At 38.1% G+C, this 8,116-nt stretch overlaps 1 long non-coding RNA gene across 1 annotated transcript in view; it reads left to right on the forward strand.

Annotated features, from left to right (window-relative positions):
- LOC121081627 overlaps positions 1-6,172 on the forward strand; it is a 44,153-nt gene extending 37,981 nt beyond the window's left edge. Inside the window, exons 2-3 of the long non-coding RNA XR_005825741.1 lie at positions 2,059-2,569; positions 3,885-6,172. This is a non-coding gene — a long non-coding RNA (uncharacterized LOC121081627). The remainder of the gene's footprint in view (positions 1-2,058; positions 2,570-3,884) is intronic.
- Positions 6,173-8,116: the final 1,944 nt, after the last annotated feature.

Genomic DNA, 8,116 nt, shown 5'->3' on the forward strand with positions numbered 1-8,116 from the left:
CATTTCAGCCTTATGCAGATAGATAACAAATCAAGAACAAAAATCCTTTGGAAGACCTAGGAAAAGCAAGGCATGCCCCTGCTTCTGAGGCTTATAGAGTTGCAGAAATCAGGGCTGTATCAATTTCATCCAGGTGCTGTGAATGAACTGCTTCTTGCTGCTCCATCATGTATTCTTAATTGCTAGTACTACTTACTGCCCCACTGGCCTGTGGACTTCCATCACATCCCTGCCTTCACTCAGGAACCATTTCAAGTATGGCAAAAATGAACTACATTCTCCTAATGTCCTGCAATTAGGAATTTGCTACAGGAACTCCATGCCCTGTGGCTAAGTGTGTATGAAAAAGAATCTACATCCTTTTCTGAATAGAAAATTAACAGTTCTAAGATCCAGATTTAATTATGACATGGAAGGAATGTTATATTCAAGTATTTTCTTATTTATATACTGTCTGCGTGAAACAAATTTTTCATTTTTATTTAGATATGTGCATTTTCGTCATTAGCCACAAGATGGGAGTATTGACCTTTAAGGCTGTGTTTTACATTTTTTTTATTTTTTTTTTTCCCCTTCCTTGTGCTGTTCCAGGCAAAGACTTTGAGAAAATGTTTTTGTTCCCTCCTGAACAAGTTTTCAGCAATGAATTAAACTGGAGAGAGCTTCTGGAACGTTTAGAAAATGTTAGTCAGCCTTTTTCACAACGTGAATCAAGGGGCAAATGTCATGTGTACATTAAAAGAATTTCTAGTGACTAAGCATCACATTTCTCTGATATAAGTTTCAAAGCAGTTCTTTTTCAGTTCTGCACTGACCTGACACCTTTTCAGATTATGGGTTCCCTTTAGTGGTCTCACTAGGTTGTAAGGATAATTGGAGTAACAGATCAAAACACTTCATGCTGCATTTACAGGTCATATGTCTTTAAGTCTGATAGAGCACAGCTTATGTGATAAAATGACCAGTTCTGAGTAATTTTGGGAATGAGAACTCATGTTAAGAAATAGAAAATCCCACAGTTAAATTTTACTACATGGGTAACTGGAGGACTACTTTTCCTGCCTTTAGGCTTATGAGCATGCAGTGATGTCCTATTTGTCATATAGTGCCTATGCAGGCACTAAAAGAAGATAGACCAATCCCAGACTATTGATTCTAAAATTTCTGAGCATTGAGGAAGTTCAGATATGAACCTCCTTGGCCTGTACTCAAAGGATTCATAACTTTTGGTAAAATTTTATCTGCACAGAAGCTATGTGACCCATACTGCTTTTACGTCTGAAACACATCATCACCCAAGCTGCCCTTTTTGTTTGTTCAGGTTTTTTTGTTGCAACAGCAATCCTCCCCTTCTCCTTCAGTTAAGGAGGGAATCATTTTACTAAGGAGTGTGTAGGAGGTACTTGCATACATTGTTACCTCTTAATGGAGTTTGTATATATATACAAATGTTTCTGAATAGCTTTGAAAAAGTGTAAGCAGGCATGTGTTTATTTTAAATCATCTGTGGAAAGGGAAGAAGGAATTAACTTAACCAGTACATGGTGCGTGCAGGTATTAAAGCAAGAGTATTCAGACAAAACATAATTTCCAGTTTGGCTCATTAGATGAGTGTTATAAACAAGAGTTAATTGATGCATTTGAAAGGTAATATCCTAATACATTTTCCAAAGAATTTGACCTCTATTCAAATACTGAAAAGAAAAAGTGGATCTTTTCAGAAGCCCAGTACTTGCCATTGAGAAATTTTTATTCAGATTATATTGTGCATTATTGTTCTTTCAAAAAAGTAGCATGCTAAAATTTCATTCTGTTTTGTTCTTTTCCTTTAAAAACTCTTACAACTGATGCTGGCTTTAAACTAGTTTATTGATATTAGGGGAGAAGAACCCCTTTATTTGTATAGATGATACTGGTAAAAAAATGGATTAGGTAAATGCATTGGTAAACTCCATCTTTTCAGGGTTTTTCAACTGTACCTACCCGTAAATTGTTAGCCAACTTTTGGCTGCATTTTAACAAGCTAAAATCGCGAATCTTCTTGCTCCTGTATTGCAGGTACACTGAAAACTTTTGGACTTCTATTCCTTCCATATCTACAATAAGGAACACAAAGACTGAGTTGACTTGTGGCAAGCAGTAACGAAACTGCAGCAGATGTATTCATGCCCTCCCTGTATGCCTGGGCCTCCTGTTAAACCTGAAACCTTGTCTTCCTTCACTGTGATCCCGCTAGGAACTTGCTATTATGGACTCTCCAAGGATAAAAGAGACAAGTCACGGATATATACAAATAGCTAAGGAAATATGCCTTAGACATAGTGCTACATTAAAGAAATAAAAAGAAGTGTCACTAAGAGGAAGAACGGACATGCAGCATTTCCACGGCAAATAGCGTGCTGCTCCTTTAGCAGAAGTGAGCTTGGAGGAATATGCTCTCTGCCTCTGTTCTACAGTTTTCTATGTTTTCTCCCTGAGTGCACTCACACTATGAAAAATGGGTGATACCTTTTTTGTACTACGTCTTTACTCCTCCTTTATATTCAGAAAAAGACCTGTTTGCCCTCAGGTCAGTAAAACATTTATTTTTGTTTTCCATTTCTGTTAACAGTGTAAACTGTACAGTTATTTGAGAATCTTTCCCTTAACGTCCTAAACCATCACAACACAGTTTACTGACTTGCAGTCAGCTTAATCCTCTCCAGTCTCTCTCCCAGCACTAAGGTAGCTTCTGAAAGAAGACCCTAGAGACAGCAGGTTTCACCGAGTGGTCAGTGCCTCCCGAATGTGACACTCCTCTGCAGTGTGCTCGTTTAGGCTTTCCTGAGGCCCTCCTAAGTCACCTGGTGCATATTTATGGAGGATAGCTCGATGAGTACAGAAAATTTAAAATTAATTGTTGCCTGGGTTAATTCCTTAGCTGGGAACTCCTGAAGAAAAATAGAGCTGATTTTCTTTCCTTTCCCAGTGTATTTTAATGGGGACTTGGAGTTTTTAGATATTAAACTGCCTGGTAGGAAGGCAGCCAAAGACCTTTTCCAGCTATGAATTGTTTTGATTAAATGAGGACTCCTTTGATGTACATGTGAAAAAATGGTTCAGACAATACGATACTGGAGATGCCACTTTATTTAAAAATGCTATCTGGGTGAAAGAACCACCTTATAGTACCAGACTGTGTTACTTCTCTAACAATTTCAAGTAATATCAATGGTTTCTACATACAGTAAAATTGTAAGTAATCATAAAAATCATGCTCTTATGAGCCCATAGCCCTGAAAGGCTGAATTCAAGTCTATTTCCATTCTCTATGATAAGATGGGAGCAAAAGGAAAATCGCAAGCTGGTGAGACAGGAGTGGCAACTCTCTAGGCAATGTCTGGATCAATAGAGAGTCATGAGAGGTTCAATGTGCATCTCATTCATTTGGGGATTTATTAATGTGCTTCTCATTGCCTCATGTAGAGAACTTTCCAGTGGATAAGTTGACTTTTGTGTGTTGTATTATAAAGAAAACAATTCCATGCAAGCATTTTGTAGAGGTCCCTCAGCACCTACCTCAGAGCTCATGAGACAATTCAGCCAGGTATTGGATTACTTCCATCTTTTTGCTCTGTCTTATTCAGAAGCCCATAAATTTCAAATGCACTGGCAGTCCCAAGGAAGCCAATGGTCCTTGTCGTATGTGCTTATAGGCTTAGTATCTAAAACGGCTTTCTTTCTGTATTCCTGAGATGTTACCCTAATGTGAGATATCATGCAAGGACAACACTGATGACATGTAAGGTTCCTTACTGCACTTGAATTCACCTGGTTTGTTTAGTTATCTTATCACAGCAAACTTTTTTTTTGAGTAATATTTGTCCAAGGATTTTGTTTTTCAGTATGATGACAAAGTATGTTAACAAAGCAGCGTCAGAGAGGTGTGAAAGAAAAAGGCATAAAAGCATGAAGAGCTCCAGAGGCATTTCTGAATTCAATCTGCAGTAGTGATTGAAAAGTGGCAAGAAAGAATTCTCTTCAAAGGTCTAACAGAAACTGCGGCAAAATGCTGGTAGCATTTTTAATTCACTGAAGGCTGTGGGTAAACAAAAGTATTTCCCATACCTTGAGCAAGCTCAGGAGGTGTTGGCATATTTTTCCAGTCTAAAGTAAAGCAAGAGTCTCACTTAATATTGTGTATGTTTAAGATAACAGACTGTTCTTCGTTTAGAAAGATGAAATTCTTTATCGCAAGTCCTTTTAAAAAGAGTAAAATTATCTTATCAGAAGTATATTTGATATTTTTAAGCTTAAGCAGCCACCAGTAGAAATTAATCTGACCGGTTTCTCCACAACACTTTTGATGCCATACACTGATCTTTTGGGGTCTCCATTAAGAGTAGCTGTTGTGGTTTTCTAACAGTGGCTACCATAATATTATAATAACAAATCTATAATGCACACCTTGTGGAGGTGAAACAGCAACATAAGGTGTTTCTGGTCTTAGTATCTCCTTTACAATGTTGTTTTGGGGTTTTTTTTCTGTCCTCAGGTAGCAATCTGGGTGTAGCTGCACTGCCCAAGAAGCTTATCTATATATACAGAGGTCACGTGTCATGTGCAGTGATGCCTGTTGTCTCTACACCTCCCTGGAACAGTCAAAGCACAGCAAGGGAGGGGACAGGGAGAACGAGGGCTGGAGTGGAATGGGAATTCAATTACCTTTCTTTTGTAGACCCAACCTCATCATAAAAACTGGTCTGATAATTTTAGCTTTAATCATCCCTATCTGAACTCTCTTTGATGTTAAAGATGGGTTACTCATGGCCCTTTCTTGTCATATTGCGGGCAAGCATCACTAAATCAGGTAGCAAGATGCAGACCTTTCAGGAAACCCAGACATGGAGAGAACAGTTTTTTTCAGCCCTTGAAAGTACATGTGATTGATCTGTTTGCTGTACAATTCCCCAGCCCCAGGCTAGGGATAAAATTTCTTAGAAGAGAGGCAAACTAAATCAATTCTCTTCTGTTGCTTGAGTAAAGTTGGTCAATAGCTGATATTTTAAAGCACCTCCATCAACAATTTATGAGATTTATTCAGTTTATGCGAAAGAGCACTCCATAATCATCAGTACACAGTGATGGCCCAACAGGGTGTTGCTAACTGGATATCATTTAATAAAAGTTTTTCAAGTGCTCAGCATGCTTTCATCAGAGGGTGATTTTTGTTTTTATCCTTGTTTTGTATGAACATTAGGAGGTAATCAAGAAGTTATAAAAGTTGATGATTTATGAAGCTCTTGAAGTGGTGGGTGAAATTGTAGGCTAGATGTAATGCTCATATTGATCACACTGTTGGTAAAAGCACGATAAGACTGTTGACTGAAAGTACTATTAAAATAAATTTTATGACAGGTTGTTAAATAGAGATTTAGTATTATTTTCATAACTGGATTTCGGTTAATAGAGGTCTTGGTCAACAGTGGAGTGCACAGTGTTGGTAGAGGCATAAACCTCACAAATATTACCAAAACCGGTGGATAGTCCTGGAGCGTTTTCAGAATTAGGAATGTAGTTACATAGTTACCAAATCTCTCCTACACCGGTTCTTCAGTTTCTTAGATAGACAGAAGTATTCTTGTCTCTTACACTAACCTTTTGAAATTTTTGTTCAATGATCATGGGTTCTACCCTTCTGCTCCTTTGATACCTCAGTCTCCTCTTGCTTTGTAGATAATTTTTTATACAATTCTTCTACTGTTTTTTCCTTTTCCTTTTCTCATATCCTGAGACTACTTTGATTATTGCCTTTCTTGTTCCAGTTTTGAAAACAGAACGGAAAACAAAATCATGATTTGTCTTTTTGCATATGTAGCCTCATACCTGTTCGTTCCTTTAGCACTTTATCCACTATATGGATAAGACATGTTGGAAGTACTTTCCAAACCTACAGGTGTTGGTGTGTCTCTATTCAAAGGTTTGGTTCCAAAAAACCACAGAAAGAACAGAGTGGAAATATTTTCTATAAGCCTGTTACATACACAGGAATTCTACTGTATATTAAAACTAGACTAAATTTGTGATTAAAGAGTAAGAATAATATTTATGTGTGTTGCTGTAACACTTTAAATATATTATATAGTCTGTCCTGAAGCATGTAAATAAGTACAAAAGATTAAAAAGTAAATTATTATGTAAATAATGTAGGGTGTTCCACAATATATAAATTATTAAAGATTATTCTTATGATAAAAAATAAGTTACTTGTTCAAAAATTAATGCTCTTTTAAAATGCCAGATTTGCCCATCTTGTTTTAAATCTGAGATAGTAATAATCTTGAATACATTTGTATTTAATGTAAACTCGTAAATATCTTTTGATAATGAAGAAACAATAGTGAAGAGTAACTTAACTGTGCAGAATCATCATATAATGGTTTGAGTTGAAAGGGGCCTGAAAAATTATCTAGTTCCAACCCCCTGCCATGGGCAGGGACACCTTCCACCAGCCCAGGTTGCTCAAAGCCCCATCCAGCCTGGCCTTGAACACTGCCAGGGATGGGGCATCCACAGCTGCTCTGGGCAGCCTGTGCCAGTGTCTCGCCACCCTGACGGTAAATTTCTTCCTGATATCTAATCTACATCTATCCCCTTGTAAGCTCTTCCCCCTTGTCCTATCACTACAAGCCCTTGTAAAAACTTCCTCTGCGGCTTTCTTGCAGGCCCCTTTGGGTATTGGAAGGCTGCTCTAAGGTCTGCCTGGAACCTTCCCTTCTCCAGGCTGAACAACCCCAGCTCTCCCAGCCTGTCCTCGCAGGAGAGATGCTCCAGCCCTCTGATCATCTTTGTTGCCCTCTTCTGAACTTCCCTCGATGGGTCCCTGTCCTTCTGACACTGGGGGCCCCAAAGCTGAGTGCAGTACTCCTGGGAGGGTCTTACAAGAATGAAGTAAAGGGGGAGAATGACCTCCTGAGGGAAAGGCTGAGACCTGCTGGCCACACTTCTTCTAATGCAGCCCAGGATCCAGACAGTAGATATTCTGGGGTTTGTTAGGTGCATGCATGTAACGTCAGTTTGAGAGCAAGAGACCTGCGAGTTAAAAAGCCAGAATGTTTCAATCCTTCGGTTTTCTGGAGACATACAGTGAAAGCCTAACAACACAGAGAAAAAACTGTAGACATTAGACATTAGAAAAAAATTGTGAAGAAGAACACAAAGAATTGGGGAAAGATTGGCTTAAGAAGGACCTTACATAATATTCACTTAAATGAGCTTTAAATGGCTGGCTGCATTTATGGACTTTAGACAATTCTTTGGAAACTCATCTAAGCAATATGGGTGTTCTCATGTTTTTATTCATGATGACATAAATTATAACACTGATAAGCATAAATATTGAAGGGGAAACTAGGAGAGAGTATTATATCATTGTTAGATTATTATTATTTTTTTAAAAATAGTAACAATTAACTGAACCATGTTGTACAAATCAACTAAGCCTTGTCCTCTGGATCATTGATATAGCTTGAGCCTTTACAGGTACAATGACCTGTCAGAGAGTTGCACCATGTTCTCCTTCTAAAGGTCCTTTTTCTCACCTGAACAGATGTGAGAAAAATCTTTTGTGGTGTATTAGAAAATTGGCAAAAACTTTTCTATGTTTATGCACTGGACACGGATCTTTTTTAGCATGGATTCCCACATGATACAAATCAGGACAGCTATGTTGAAGCCAGTGGAGCAAATCAATCAATACTGGCTAAGGGTTTTGTCCCCAGTCAGTGTTTTGATGGGAAGACAGAAAAGGGACACTTTTCACTGTCACGTACTGAAAAACATCATGTGTCTTACTGGGTCAGGCTAAAGACTGCCCTTTGGAAAAAAAAAAAAAAATCACTGCCTCTTGGCTAAGCAAAAGAATTGTGCAATTTTGAGTACAAACAATAGAGCCTTTGAACTAAAGATGTGCAGGCATGAAACTGTTTATTTACAGGGAAAATGACCCACTTCTCTAGGAACATGACCCAGTTTAATCTGCTAGAAAAAAATTGAAAGCTATTTGACCTAAATTTTTTGAAGCAAAAGGTGTGTGGCAAACAGAGAACTGTCCGTAGAGTTCATGAGGCAGCATCAT

The sequence above is a fragment of the Falco naumanni genome, chromosome Z, assembly GCF_017639655.2.
Source record: "Falco naumanni isolate bFalNau1 chromosome Z, bFalNau1.pat, whole genome shotgun sequence".
In the NCBI taxonomy this organism is placed as follows: Eukaryota; Metazoa; Chordata; class Aves; order Falconiformes; family Falconidae; genus Falco; species Falco naumanni.